The sequence below is a fragment of the Phyllostomus discolor genome, chromosome 3 (genome assembly GCF_004126475.2).
Source record: "Phyllostomus discolor isolate MPI-MPIP mPhyDis1 chromosome 3, mPhyDis1.pri.v3, whole genome shotgun sequence".
In the NCBI taxonomy this organism is placed as follows: Eukaryota; Metazoa; Chordata; class Mammalia; order Chiroptera; family Phyllostomidae; genus Phyllostomus; species Phyllostomus discolor.
This window is the reverse complement of record NC_040905.2, coordinates 56,089,258-56,104,423: the sequence shown is the minus strand read 5'-3', so window position 1 is coordinate 56,104,423 and position 15,166 is coordinate 56,089,258. Positions and strand designations below refer to the sequence as shown.

At 43.8% G+C, this 15,166-nt stretch overlaps 1 long non-coding RNA gene across 2 annotated transcripts; it reads left to right on the top strand.

The window, feature by feature from the left end:
* Positions 1 to 633: 633 nt before the first annotated feature.
* On the top strand, positions 634 to 14,956 carry LOC118499482. 2 transcript variants are annotated; one of them, XR_004901978.1, is made up of 4 exons: positions 634 to 1,139; positions 6,394 to 6,507; positions 8,344 to 8,391; positions 11,864 to 14,956. It is a non-coding gene; the product is annotated as an uncharacterized LOC118499482 (long non-coding RNA). The 2 variants fall into 2 exon arrangements; XR_004901977.1 differs by lacking the exon at positions 634 to 1,139 and having other exon boundaries at positions 4,766 to 6,507.
* Positions 14,957 to 15,166: the final 210 nt, after the last annotated feature.

Below are 15,166 nucleotides of genomic sequence, written 5' to 3'. Positions count from 1 at the left end.
AATTCTTACTTAAAGTCCAAAATACTTCGGAACACTTTCCTTGGACTCTGGGCCTGGGTCTTGCTATCTCGCAGGGCAATGCTGGGCAAATGCCAAGGTCCTCGAAGCAAGCCTTAAATTTGTAACGTGAGGTGGCCAACATCATCTTTAAATGTCATGCCTTTTGCTATGTTTCACGAAATTGGCTCCTTTCCGTTAAATCCTATATCTGCAATACAATTCTAAGTAATTATTTCTGATTGAGGCGGCAAATTAATCATTCGGTGACGTGGGTGGGGGGAGAAACACGTGTCTAATTGGAGGTTGTGAAGTTCAGTGAGGTGATATTTTTAGCTTGGAAGGTCTAAATTCATATGTTTGGGTATCTCTCCTCCTCCTATCCTTTCTCCACTTCCTCCCCATTTTACTCTCTTTCACTCAACCCTTTGGTCTCCTTTCTCCCGCTTTCTTCCCGGTTCCTCAGCCTGTCTTTCTTTCCTCCCCCCTCCTACCCTCACCTCCCCTCTTTCCTCTCCAGTCTCCTCTTCCTCTCTCTCTCTCTCTCTCTCTCTCTCTCTCTCTCTCTCTCTCTCTCTCTCTCTCTCTCTCTCTCCCTCTCTCTCTCTCTCTCCCTCTCTCTCCCCCCACACCCCTGCCCCGCACTCTGCCACTCCCCCCTCTGTGTTTCTGTGTTTGTATCTCTCTCCCCTCCTCATTTATTGTCTGATCCTATCAGCCAAGTTAATATAAAAGTAGCAAGTGGGAGGCCCAGTACCCACTCTCACGAGCGCCCAGGGCACTTGGGTGAGGTGTCTGCCGCTGCCAGGTTACCGGCCTGAGTGGTGGCCTTTGGTGCAGGGCACGTTGCTTGCGGAGGAGTTGGGGTCTGTGCGGGGCTTATTCAAATGCCGCCCGCTGCTGCTGTGATTCGCAGGGATTCAGCCTCCATGTGGTAATGCGGGGTGGGGGGGGGAGGTGCCGAGGGGCGGGGAGGGGAGGATGAGGGTGAGGGCGGGGTGGGAGGGGGCTCCAGCACCGCGCGCTCAGCTGCCGGGCTGGGACAGAGCACCGGGACCCGCGGCGGCGGCGGCAGCGGCTCTATCCACCCTCCAGCACAACATCCCCTGAACCAGCGATCCACAGAGCCACCGGCCCCCGGGGTAAGCCACACGCGCACACGGCAGTGACGGTGACGGTTCAGATGCTTCAGGTTACTACCTTGCACCAATAAGGGAGATTAGAAACAGAAAAAGAGATTACAGGGAGATCAGATATTAGGTGTACCTCTCTATGTCCCTTGTCACAGAGCGCGCACACACACGCACACATGCGTCTGTACATACATGTACGCACAGACATCCGTACATGCACACATTCTTGCTAGTACCATCTAAATATATGCACCACCACTCTAAGCCCTGCGACGTGGCCGGTGGGTTTGCCCTGATCCCTGCATAAAGGCAGGCAGGTGTGTGCCAGAATCCAGGCAGGAACAAACGGACAGGCACGATTGAATTGCAGCCAAACTCAAAAAGACATTTAACCTGCCGAATTGTTTCACTCAGGCAGGTGCCCCCCCAGACACCGGCAATTCTTCAGGCAGTTGTGGAATTCTACAACTATTCATAAAATGTGTGAAAATGTACTTTAGAAAGGTAATCTTGCTATATATGGCAAGGTAAGGGCAAACCTAAAGGATGAGTGTTTCCATTTTTTAACGTTTTACGTGCAGCCATCTGACCGCTTTTTATTGGGTGACATATCATATGAGCACTTTGGTGTAGGCTTGGGAAAACTACAGTCAGAGGCAAGGCTGAAAATGCCATAAGAATTAAAGGTGCTAAAAATGGATGCTGGATAGTCCAGTATGAAAGGTGGTATATAGCTGTAGATTTTAAATGGGGGAAATATATGCGAATATTTATATAAGAAAGCTATTGGGGAGGGCTAAGTCTTGTCCTGGGTATCTGTGCAGGTAAGTCGTTCATAAGAAAACTAATTACCTGTGCATGTACGTGGGCTTGTTTAATTGGATAAGCTGCATGTGTGCCTATTTGTTGTTCTTTGTGGCTATGCAATTATAGATTCATCTTTTTAAAAATAATGACTTGGAGGGAATTTGTAAAGTGGACTTCATACATATATATTGTTCAAAAGCCATTGTGCTGAATATAGATATATTGCCAGAAAGGAAATCTTACTCTATAAATAAGATTACCATTGCTCGACATCTAACTCAAGGCCTGTATATTTTAGGGCAAATCAAATAGCTTAATATAGCCAACTGTTTTGTTTATTTATTTTCACTTCAAAGTCAGGGATTAAGGACACTTTTCAATCAAGGTAATGTGCCTCCCCCGAACCCCAGCCATACTAAGATAAAAATGAAACTCAGTGAATTTTGAACGCAGCAGTTAAGGTACAACATACAACATGGTTGAAAATGTCTTCCTTGCAGAAGGCTGTCCATTGCTGTGTCTACACATTTTAAAATAGATTTTTTTTGGCAATAAAAAATGCTAGAAAGCAATAGGACAGTGAATGCCGCACCTTTCAGTTAACCAGCACAAAAATTCAGTAGAAATCTTTGGAGTCACTTTCCTTTATACATACATTATTTCAGATGCACGGCCCAAGCTGTCTTTTTGTTAATACGAAGTTAATTAGACAATCAAACTTTGAGCCTTCAGCAATGGGCATTACAGCTCATCTAGGGTGTATGTCAGGAAAGGGGAAAAAATGTGTCTTTTCTTTTATGACCAAACCAGGAGGTTCCACAGCTGGCATTGCATACATGACAGATGTGCATATTTGGAGCCTTAAATGAACAGAAGCAGGGAGACAACTGTGCATATTATCTAGCAAGAGACAGTAGCAGACACTCGCTAAAAAATACAGACAGAAAGGGACAAGAGAAACAGATAGGCATAATAAGATAGCAAAAAAAGGGAGGGGTATAATCAATAAAACGATACAATCTGAACTTTTCGCGAATTAAAAAATGCAAATATACCTTTACATATGCATCAGTATTAAAAATAATACACGCTGGAACCAACAGGAGCGGGAGCAGGAGGAGGAGGTGGAGGAGGAGAGGTGGAGGAGGAGAGGTGGAGGAGGAGGAGAAAGAATGGAGGCGCCGCGGAGCCCTGATTATGCATGGGCTGGAGCTGCCTCCTCTAACCTGTTCTTCTCGGAGCCGGGCAGCCGGCGGTCCTCAGCCGCCCACAGAACAGGAACCGAAACAACCGTTCCCGAAGACTACAGCGTTTATTTTTCTCTTTTGGGGGTTTTGGCGGTTGTTTCATGGGCTCGCCAACTGGCCCCTTTAATTAAAAGCTTCAATAAAAGGCGATCGCGCCAGGAATTCACCGGCTCCTCTTCGCGCAGGATTTGCATATTTTTTTAATGCCCTAATTTCCTTGATGTATGTAAATGTAGCCGGACGTAGTGGGAGACGGGGAGCTGACGTCAATGGACGTGACCTCGCAGCTAAACCTTGAACGTGAAGCCGGGATGGGGGAAAACACGGAGCGGCAGCCGATGGAGCCCGCCAGTGCGGGCAGGGGCAGCGGCGGTGGCCGAGCCCAGACCTGAAGGGGCTGAGGGGGTCCTTGCCAACCCCAGGGGAGGACAGGCCTCTGCCTCCTTTCTCCACTGCCCGGCTCCCAGCCTCGCCAGCCTTCCGGCGCACTCGCAGGCTCTTGTCCTGAACCTCCAGCCCCATCAAATACACGTTGTTTTGCTTCCCTCAGAAAACCAACACACCCAAAAAACAACAAACCAAAGACAACAGATAAACCAAGCGAGTTCCCAAATGTTTTTAGACCAATGCTCGGGTAGCTTATCAGAAAGAAGACTGACAATGGAACCATGATTTTTTTTTTTTTTACTTCTCTCCACAAGAAGAGGAGGGGGAGAACCTCAGACAACAGAAAATCACTCCTAAAACACGATAAGCTACACGTGTTTCCAGTAGGGAGAGGGTAAATCGCCCAGTCGATTGGTGGGGGCTTCTCGTTTGGGTACCTGTTTACCTGTGCAATCATTAGCACGTTGGCTTCATTAACCACGTTGGTTTCATTACAGCCATGCCATTAGCATGCTTTTTAATGTGATGGGAAGTGTCTCGTGTGTGTATGTGTGTGTGTGTGCGCGTTGGGAGGTGCTTGGGCTGGTGAGCACCGAGGCAGGCGCTGTGAGCCAGATGAGAGATCTGTGTCTCTCACGGCCACCTCTGGGGCTTACTGCAGGGACATGTAGGCCAGACAGAGCTCCTGGGCAGGAGTTCGAGTTTCACCCACTTGAAAGAGGTGCTGGTGGCGGTGGTGGTGGCGCGGGTGGTCGGAGGAGGTTCTCTCTTAAACAGCCAGGCCCTACCGATTACATCGTCTAGGGAGGGGTTCTCGAGGTGCGAACCATTGCGCTGCCGCCGCCTCCGGCGCTGCCTGGCTGGATTTAGCCTGGTGTGTCTTCCACTTGGAGCTCTGCAACCTCGGTGAGGAGGGGTAGCGTTCTTCCTTACCCCCGCAGGGAGGCCTTCAGACGTCCCCCCACCTCCCGCGCCCCACACGGAGCCTCGTGGGCCAGCTTGTACGTGTCCACGCACTGGCGAGGGCTGCTGGCAACTCCCTGTGCGGATCTGCTTTCCGCCTCTGCTGACCACCCTCTGCCAGGCAGCTAAGAAAGGTCTCGGCCTCTTCTGGGCCGGGGCCGTGCAGAGCTGGTGGCGGAGGGCAGAGCCAACGGCTGGCAAGGAAGGGGCTCCAGAAGCCGCGGTCTTAGCTTCTCAATGCTGCCCTTGGCCGCCAAGGCTGCGGTTTCTTCGTTCCACCTCGCAGCCCTAGCTTTGTTTTCCTGACATGCTCGTGGCCACTGGGCCCCACGCCTGCGAGGGGAATGTGTGCGGGTGCACGGGGGCGGGCGCGCGCGGCGGGCGGGGGCCCTCCTGCCAAGGACACGCCTGGCTGTCTGTCCTCCGGCTGCACTTGGCGGGAAAGCTGGAGGCCGCCAGCGGGGCTGCAAGCTCCCGGCTCTTATTACCGCCTCCCAGCTCCCCGCAGGCATCATTTACATACGGGCCACTCGTCAGAATTTTTACAACCCCCCCCTCCCGCCTCCGGTCGCACGCGCGCAGGCTCGAAACAAGCGCCCGCGCGCACAGACCCCGGTGCCCAGGCTGCGGCTGGCCAGGTCGAGCAAACAGGCCCAGGGGTACAAGCAGCCCTCAGCAAAAGGGATTCTTACACCCTCCCTCTTGTGCCTGCATCCCTGACAGCCCTCCCAATCGTGTTTCAGGAAGCCCACCTTCCCCACCAAGCCCCCACCCTTCTCTCACTGCCCACTCCCACTCAAACCCTCCACATCTCTTTGCCTCTTTCCCTGAAACACACACACACACGCGCGCGCGCGCGCGCTTTTTCTTCCCACTCAGATAATCCCTATGGCGAGTCCCTGGTACCTTCTGAATAGCTCTGGAATCTAAAGAATAAAAATCCTTATAATGTATTTATTGTAATTAGCCAAGCACATTTAACGAGCACAACAGGAAGAAGGGGAGGAGTGAGGAAGGGGGACTTGAACCAAAAGACCTTTCTTTAAGGAAAAAAAAAAAGTCTGCAAGTCAAAAGGTCATTCCCCAAGTTTGTAAATAAAATAGCAAAAGGAGTCTTAAAAGAGAGGAAAGAAGGAAGGTAGAAAAGATCCACAAGTTACATAAAATGGTGCATTGGAAATATAAGACAGGGCTATTCTTGAGAGAGAGAAATCAAGGGGATAGAAACTGGAGGAAAAAAGAAAAAGAGGGAGAAGAAAATAAAAGGTAGAAAAGGCAAAAGAAGTTTCCAAAGAAATGTGTGCTGTGCATCCTACAATAGGAAATGTAGCCATTGCCCTCCTTCAGACGAGCATTTCTAATTTGTTCCGTCTGTCAGGAGGGGACTATGAGAGGTTTGGGTGCAAATTCATTATCTCTGGCAACGCAGAACGTAGTGTGGGGACTGAAAAAGACCGTGGCAATGGATGAACAATAGGGCTTCAGTTCATCAGTAACAAAAGCAGTGGGGAAATTGGTTGAGTTTCAGAGCACGTCCTCCTCGGCAGAGGGGGCTGGACTAGACCTTGGACAGCCCCCCCAAAACTTGCCGAGCCTCGCACACACCACTTCACTCTCCACTCCGAGGCTCAAGGAGCAAGTGCCTGGCGTGGGGGGGAAAAGTTGGCTTTTTTCTTCCTTCGTCTTTTTTGCGCCCTTCTCTCCTTCCCCAGAAGGGAAGGTTCCTTCAAACTATTTTAGACCCAATCAAGCAAGAATCACCGTGTGGAATTGAGCGGCAGTTCTTAAATGTGCTAAGGAGAGGGATGGTCTGATTTTTTCCTTTATTTTTATTTTTATTTATTTATTTTTTTTTTGAGACGCCGAAAGGAGCCTGGTTGTGTAACTGCGGCCGCCCTGTGACTGGATCTTGTCTTCTGGCCCGCGCTTTTGGATTTTGGGGCAACACTGCCTCGCTCAGGAGCAGAGCACAAGTGAGTACTGTGGCGGGCCACAGGCGGCAACTCGGCCGGCGGCGCGGGCCCTCCCTGCCCGCTGCCGCCCGGCTCCGGCGCTCCTCCACCTCGCCGCGAGCCGTTGCCCGCAGCGACGCGCTGCAGGTCGCTCCAAGGGCCAGTCCCGGGCTTGCTTCAGCTAATGATTGTATGTCTTGGATTTAAAACCTGTTGATCTCATGAATTGTATAAGCTAGGACTGTTAATTATCCAGCGGCCTGACTTTCTATTGCAAAGAGAAGCCAGGAAAAATTCATGTTGGGAAGGGAAATTTTGTATGTAATTTTGTCTTGGTGGTGGTGGGAATTTTCCCACTTAAACCTAGAGCCAAATACGGTTGTATTTTGAGTTCCTGGATTCAGGATTCGTATTTTGAATAATTTTTTTAACCCCCTCAAAGTTGCAATTACCTGGCAATGAAGAGAGGGTATGATAGGATTTTGGTGGAAACTTATATACAGTAGCTAACTAGACCTGGTGGATTTCCACTTCCTTCTTCTCTTTGCTTTTTGGTTTCTGCGAGGCGAGAGGAAGCTTTGCAGGGTTATCCCAAGTTCACATTTATCAAGATGCAACCATTGCGGTCAGTTATTGGGACTTCGAGCTTCTGGCATCCTAGCGGAGGCCAGTATCTGCGGTTTGCTTGAAGCCCAGACTCTGCTGAGGGACGCAAGACCATCCTTCCGCGGCCTGGAATTGTCTGAGGAAACCCAGGGCAATGGGAACCCAGGCAATGCATTTGCATTAGAGTCTGTGGCGTTTTTCTCTTGCAAGGTACCTGCGGTGCTTGAATGGAGGACTGTCTTTAGGGGTCAGGCAGCAATGGAATTGATCAGAAGTTAGACCGGAGGCCCTGTCAAGTCACGGCCACGGCCGGGGGGAGCTCTCTTAGAGCAGGGACTGACTTGGGCCCAGAACAGTGGGGTTGGATCCGGTTTCCTCCCTGTCTTGGTGCCCACCTCTGCCCACCACCCTCTTTCTCCACCTCGGCACCAGTAATTAGGGCGCTGTCTCAGGATACAGGCTCCCATAACCCGGATAATTGAACCAGTGCAGTACTTTCATTTTGCGAAACCAATAGCCCCACCCTGCCACTTCAAAATAACAATAAGCATTTTAAAAAATCATAAAAGAAAAGCAACCTATTTCCAGGAGTGTAGACTTCTTGAATATATTGAATCATGAGGGGTGGGGGAAGGGAATAAAAAAATCCACCACTTTAGAGCAATCAGGTTTTACATTATTCATTGATTTACTGGAGGAAATAGCCAATCAGGAGCCATAGATATGAATGCACATCTCACCGTGCTGTGGCCTTACAGTAAACTATTTGCATCTTTCTAATGGATCAGATATTTACCCAGGGATTCCCATTGTTTGAAAGGCCTGGAAATTCAGTCCCTTAAACATTTAGAAAATATGACTTTGTTCTAGTCTTAAAATTCTTTCAGGGAAGAACTCTCCCTCTTCTTTTGTATGACAGGTTACAATGTTCAAATCCCTAATATTTCTTGAGTCCTTCTTCCTCCCAAGCTAAAAATAAAAGAAGAAAAAAAATTAATTTCCAAATCCCTCCAAGATTCTGCATATTTTGCATTCCTATTATCATGCGTGTCTCCATTTAAATGCAAATTAGCATATTTAACTCTGTAGGTGCCAAAGCCCAGGATACATTGCACTGGGGTTTTCTGGAATATCTTAGAATTTTAAGGAATCATTGTAATTGCAATACTTTAAATGAAGCCAAATGTAGACATGCATAAATATACATATTTATATTAAAACTATGATCATATTTCCTTGACTGTTTTTCAGATGACTACAGAGAAGCAAAAAATGAATAGACAACCCCACCAACCAAAGGTAATTTTAAAATCTACATTTTACAAAATTAGAGTGATGTACAGAATCAAAATAGAATATTATTTACTGGATGGCAGGTCTGCAGTGTATTTCCTATCTTGCAGTTCATGCAATAGATACAATTCCAGAAAAATCTAAGTTTTCATATATGCAGTTTTTTTCTCATAGGTAGTTTTTGTATATTATATATCAAAGACAATGTAAACATAACCTATAACTAACTATAAAAAAGAAATTGGGGACACAGGATAAATAATAGGACACTTGTTATTAGAAAGCAAGCCAGTCAAGTACCTTGCCTGAACTATACAATTCACTGTAAATTAAATAGGTTTCACTTAGAAAATGGTAGTCTTGACTGTATTAGTGGACTGTGGTTTACATGAGTGAGAATCATACAAACTCAACATTAAAAAGAATTTTGGTGATAGGCCAATTCTTTATATACTCTGCAGTACTCTGAATAGGATTTGTAGAGGTGTTCTAAATATTAGTGGCAAACCTGATGTATTTGCATTTATGGAATAGCATAATTCTGATAGAAATATGTGGAAAATCATAACTTTTCACTTTTAACTTAAGCAGACACTGTTTATTCCCAAGAAAACCAGGGTGTTTCAATTCATGTTTCAGCCATCTAGAGACCTGTAAAAAGATTAAAAAACAAGCATGACAATCACGTCCTAGTCTACTGGCCATTAATGGGAATTTATTAGAGAATAAGCAGGCAAGCCATTTGAATTTAGTATATTCTTTAGTATGCAGATTTCAAAAAAAGGTATTCTGTAGCTCAGCTAAGTAGCTTTTTGAAAAGCAGAAAATATCTGGAATAAGAACCCATAGGTATTAATAGTTTCTCCTAACAATGTACCATAGACATTGCTAGGAATCTTTAGAGCACAATTGTTTCAATTTGTCTCACATATATATTTCAACTTGTCCTTGAAATGTGTATGATAAACCACAATATGAACATTGGCAATATTAAATAATAAGGTGCTCAGTGTTAAATCTTGTTTATATCTTTTCCTTCTCCATCTTTTGAAAGATGATGGAGAGGTAAAATATTTAATTGACTGCCCATAACCATTATATTGGCTATTTTCACTTTTCAAGGCTCTCATAATGAATCTACAGTACATGTAACAGTCATGGAGGCCAGTCCTGGAGTCAGTTGATATGACTATGTGGTATTGCCTTAGAAGATGCTATTTTAAGACAGTATCTTATGTATCTTCTAATTGTAGAAACATTTCAAATGTTCAGTGTCTTGACTTTCATGATAGTTACTTTGGTTCTAAAAATGCATTTAATTATTAAATGTGGAAACATAGCAGCATTAATTTGCAAATTCACACAAATATGGAGGTGATATACATGCAGAAACACATGCATTCATGCATCACATCTCTTTATTTTCACCAGCCCCCACCCAGACATATATAGAGCAAAATATATTCTAAAAATATCTGGCATGTCCTGGGGTTTTGACTTAAGGAATTGAATTGATCTGATCATATGCTTGCTCTATGTAGTAGATGCCAATTCACTAATGATTCTGCTTCTAGGGCTTGGAAAGCAAGACTGAAATAATCTCAGTCTTCCAGGGCAGCAAAGCTCATTGGGTTTTACATAATGTCAAAAATGGCATGTGACTCAGTGATGTGTTCAGTTCTTACCCAGTACCTTATGTTATCACCTCTTAGTGCAAGAAAAAACAATAATTCTATAGGAGTCTGTTTCTATGAGTTAGTTTGTAGTTTGCCAAAAATACACATATATCCCAATGCAGCTATTTCTGATTGTATTTCCTGGGTCAAAATTTGGTAAGAAAAATAGATGAGCAATTTCCATAGTGTAGGCTTCCCCCTCCCAATAATCAGGATAAGAATTCTCACCAAAAAGTAAATTAATAAAATATTTAGGGAAAAGTTGGCATTCATGCTACTGAACCATATCTTTAATTGGTGTAATATTGCTGTTTGTACTCTTATTTGGGGCTTTTCATAGCAATTCTGATTTCCTTTTCTTATCAGTCTTTTCTATAGGATTTGTATATGTGTACTCTGTATATAATTTGGTAAGCATATTCACATTCGTGTCTTAAATGAATAAATTACTGACTCAATGAAAGAGTTTATTTTAATTCTGAAAGTGTTTTAGTCATTGGAGAAAATAGTTATCCTATGAAATGAGAGTATTGTGATAAACTAGTGATGTGTGAAATGAATATGAAGATTTATGACATTGGCTTGTAGCATATATTTTAAAGAATAGTAATAACACCAAACATAATTCATAATTTTGGCAAATAGTCCATAAAGTTTGCCCATGGACTGTGCCTTGGATATTCTGTTGAGGGGCATCTGACTGTTAGAACTGTACATATTATAGACATATTATACAGAGATAACTCATTATGAAGAAGAGAGCTCTTTTAAGTGATCATATTTACACTTTGAAAAGTGCTAAGAAAAGGAATGTTGCTAATTAATCCATAAAACAATATTCCCCTCTAGACAGAAGAAGGGTGAGGGTGGGGAAGGGGAAGATAAGGGTCAAGTTCTGCTCTTACCATTCAAGTGTTTATGTCTTTTTCATGGGGTAACAATACTTTTTTCATAATTTTGTAAGGAAGCTTAGTGCATTTTGACCTTCTGTATGAAAATTGATGTTTGAAACTATAGACAAAGGCTCAATATTTATTACAGTGGAGTTGTGTACAACATTAGAAACTATTGCTGCCGTGTTTACCTGTGCTTCATTCTAAGGCACACACCCTACAGAGAGAGTTATTTTTTAAAAAACCAGGATGAAGTCGGCTTGCTTACAGCATTCATTTTGAACTTACAGAACAAAATACGCTACCCTATCACCATGGTACATAGATACCAAACATGCCTGAGCTGTGAAGCCATTAAAAACACACCATCAGAGCAATGTAATCACACATCGACTCACTGCGCAATACAGAGCTGATTCCCAGCCCCAGAAAGCAAGGCCCTGCTTTAAGCAATAGCAAAGTGCCTTCCATCTGTCTGCCCATGCAATCTGCCAGAAGAGAAATTCAGGCAAAGACGTTCCCCAGATCTGAAATGCTTTTATCTGTCCTTAGAGAGAGATTTCTTCCAGTCTTTGGATATTAGAGCGATCTACACTAGCACCAAGGAGGTAAAAGGCCGCGGGTTGCTTTTCCAGAAGCAGTCGGTAGCGGTAGCGGAAGAGATGTTGATTGAGAAAATAAGGCTTATTGCAGTGCTGCCGCTGCTGCTGCTGCCTCTGCCGCTGCTCAGGCAGCAGGCCTGGGGCAGTTGGCTGATCACTGATGCATATCAATAACCATGTACTTGAGATTTCTCATGATCATCATTACCTTGGTCTCCCGCGGTCTCGAACCTTTGACCTTGCCGGGCTGGTCCACATTTTGGCAGTGAAAGCCCTTCCAATGATGGCCCTTTTCTCCTTCTTTCAGACCGGGGGCAGCAGCACGCCAGCAAGAAGGCATCTTCTCTTTCCCAGCCTAGAAGCCCTGTGAAATCGAGGATCTTCCCCCTAAAACACACACACAAGATATTGCAATCAAGCTGCCACTGCTTGGTAAAAAGCTCATGGTGCCTAACCAAAAGGATCAGGAGCAGATCCTTGAATCAGCTGTCACTTCTATAGAATGGGATTTTTTTTCCTTCCTCCTTAACCTGCACTGGAAATTGCCGTTGGCTTCATACATCTCCATAGAGGGAGGCTAAGGAGTCTTGCGTGAGAATGAAGCAATTTACAATGCAAATAGAGGCTTCTGAAGGGACGGATACTGCTGCTCACTCATAACTGCTTGCTGCACCTTAATAGCTGGTTTTATTTTCTGATATTAATAGATGAATTGTTGGCTAACGCTGCCGGAGATTACTTGCTGAAAGGGGGAAAAAGTTCGGAATAAACTTTCAAAGCAACAGATCTCATTTGGATGTTTTAGCGGCACACACAAACAGAAACCAGGTCGTATTTACATACAAGGAGGAATCTTAAGCGCCTGCAAGTGCCCTGGAGGACTACTCTTCGGTACTGCCAGAAAGATCGTGATCTGGATTCAGGCCAGAGGAAGACAGAGGAATTTGAGGGAAGCGAGTTGTTATCTTTGGTTATCTAGCTGTATGAGTGTATTGGTCTTCATAAAGCTAGATAACCGAAAGTAAAAACTCCTTCAAGATCGACGGGGAGCATGTGAGAATGAAAGACTACAACCAAGAGACAGTAAAAACCAGAAAGGTCAGGAATACTTATTGAATCTAACTTTGTTTTTGGTTTTGTTTTCCTTATGATTAAAGGTTGGATTAGAGGAAATTAAGTGGCATACCTATGCCAAAAAATAAAGGTGCCAGGTATTTTGAGAGGGGTTGTTACAAGGGAGAATTGTATAGTGCTAATGAGTTAAGAGGCATGTGCAGTTCATCCTACTTAAAAGCAAAAGTTCAAATATGAGGGTTTTTTCCCCCTTTCTTAGAAAGCTGTTGTAGAGATGACTGGTACCTAGTTTTAAAATGATTTCATATTATATACATGTAGGCTGTTTGTTCTCTTCTGAGACTCCCTCCTCTGATAAATTTTAAATTTTAAGTTTCATTTGGAAACTGCATGTATTTGGGGTATATATCAGATTATAGGAAACTGGACTATCAGAAAAGTTTATACTGGAAGGTTAATATTTTATATCTACTGAGGACATAGTGCTAGTAGAAAATTCAAAAAAAATAAAAAGCAGAGGCTGATTTTTATTCTTCTATTCAAAATACAAGGACAGATGCTTCTCTGTTCTAAGAGGGTTTCCTTGAGGAAGCTACTGAAGCAGAAAGACATGATGGAGACGAGATCGCCTCCCCTCTTGTCAAAGTGTTAAAAAAATGTTCTGTCTTACTCTGGGCCTAGCATTGGAAATGAAAGTGACATTTACGCCACAACCCACGTGTGCGCCTCCTCTCTTTTTGTTTAAGGATGATCAGGTCTATCCAGGAAACAGCTCTGGCATCCCAAACTGAAATAATTAGGACGTATAGACCTGACAAAAATGGAAAGGGGGTGGGGAATCTGAGGGTCTGTCTTGCCTAATTGATTCCGCTAAACGGAATGCAGGAGATGTGAACGGCAGGACGCTCTGATTCCCACGCTCGGGGGCAAGTGGTAAAGCGGGCGGGCAGCCTATGACAGACAGCCCTGTTGGGGGGGGGGTATGAAAAAAACATCAAGTACTCACCGTACTCATCTCCATCGCTTAAGAAAGTAGAGGCATTTCCCACCCACAGCCATCTGCAGCCTCCCAAATGGGAGCAGCGACTGGTCTGTAGCTGCTGCATGCTGTCTGTTTCTGTTAATTTTATAACCACTGTGTAATCTGGCCATAATTAAGTTTGGCTCCCTTCTTTGGTTGAGATTTTCAATATTTAAGGAAAGCTAGTAGAAAGCAGTTCAAAGAAAGTACCATTGCTGCCTGCCCCTTATGTCAGATTCTCAGCCCATACTTTCGGCTTTGTGATCACCTTTTGGCTGTTATTTTGGGTGAGTAATATTTAAAAATACATATCTCTATATAACAGACATTATCATCTCTTCATCTAAGTGCTTACCTCTTACATAATAATTATAGAAATTTAGCCTAATTATGCTAGTTGACACACTGGAAGTAAAACTATAAAATCATCAACCTGTATAATATGATAAAAGGTTGTTTTGGTGTAGTCTCAGCTAGAAACACTCTAAACAGACATCTTTATTTAATCTAAAAGTGACTGCTTAGCCAAAACTTTGACTCTTTGAAGGCCCCTATAGTAATCTTTTTGTAAATGTCTTCACATTTGCCCACATGTCACCAAGCAAACATCTGTATGGGCATTTAAACATAAAAACAAACATTGCAATAAGAAAATGCCCAAAATCCACATGGCCTAGATGGTTGACAATCCCACTCCCAACTATGCAACTCTTCTTCCAAAGCATTACACTGTCCTTTGTAGCTTCATCTTCTTTTAGGACTTCAGTCTGGAGAAGCCTTGTAAAGCCCCTGATAGTTTCAGTTAGAAACTCTCAGAGACTTTGTTAACGTAAATTCTCAATTCAGCTGAGGAACACGTGCCAAAGTTTTACTACTGTAGTGACCGTTGAGAAGACCCTTGTTTATTTACATATGAAGCACTGTTTGTGCAAACAACCTTTCATTGTTAAGTGCCTGTATTCCTTTCATTTACTTCATGTCCAGGGGTGCTATTTACCTAGACCCATTGTCTACTACAATTAACATTTACATTACAAAGTGTGTGGTTTTCTTTCTCAAGGAGGTTCAATTAAGGCAATAAGATGTTTGCTGGGGAAACCTATTGTTTACTGAAAGCACTCAATGGAGTCAAATTACTGAAGCTTTTGCCTACATCTTGGTCTTTTATGTAAATATGTTAACTATAACATATAAGTAAAATAAACAGTATTATAATTCTGTGTTTACCATTGTCATATCAAACTTGCTTTGTATCATACTAATGTTACATGACTTATCAATCAATAAAAATGCATTTCAATGTTATTATTTTCATTTTATTTTTTGCTGTTCCACTGCTCTTGCTGCAACATGTCCCAACTTTTCTTTTTTCTATTACACATCAAACTTTCGACATTTTGTTTTATTTGTGTGTGTTTAAGAGAGGTACTGTATCTGACCATGGGTCTGAAAGGTGTGTGAGGTAATCTCTACAATGACCTTATAATAAGGTGATATTTCTTTGAAATCTGAAAT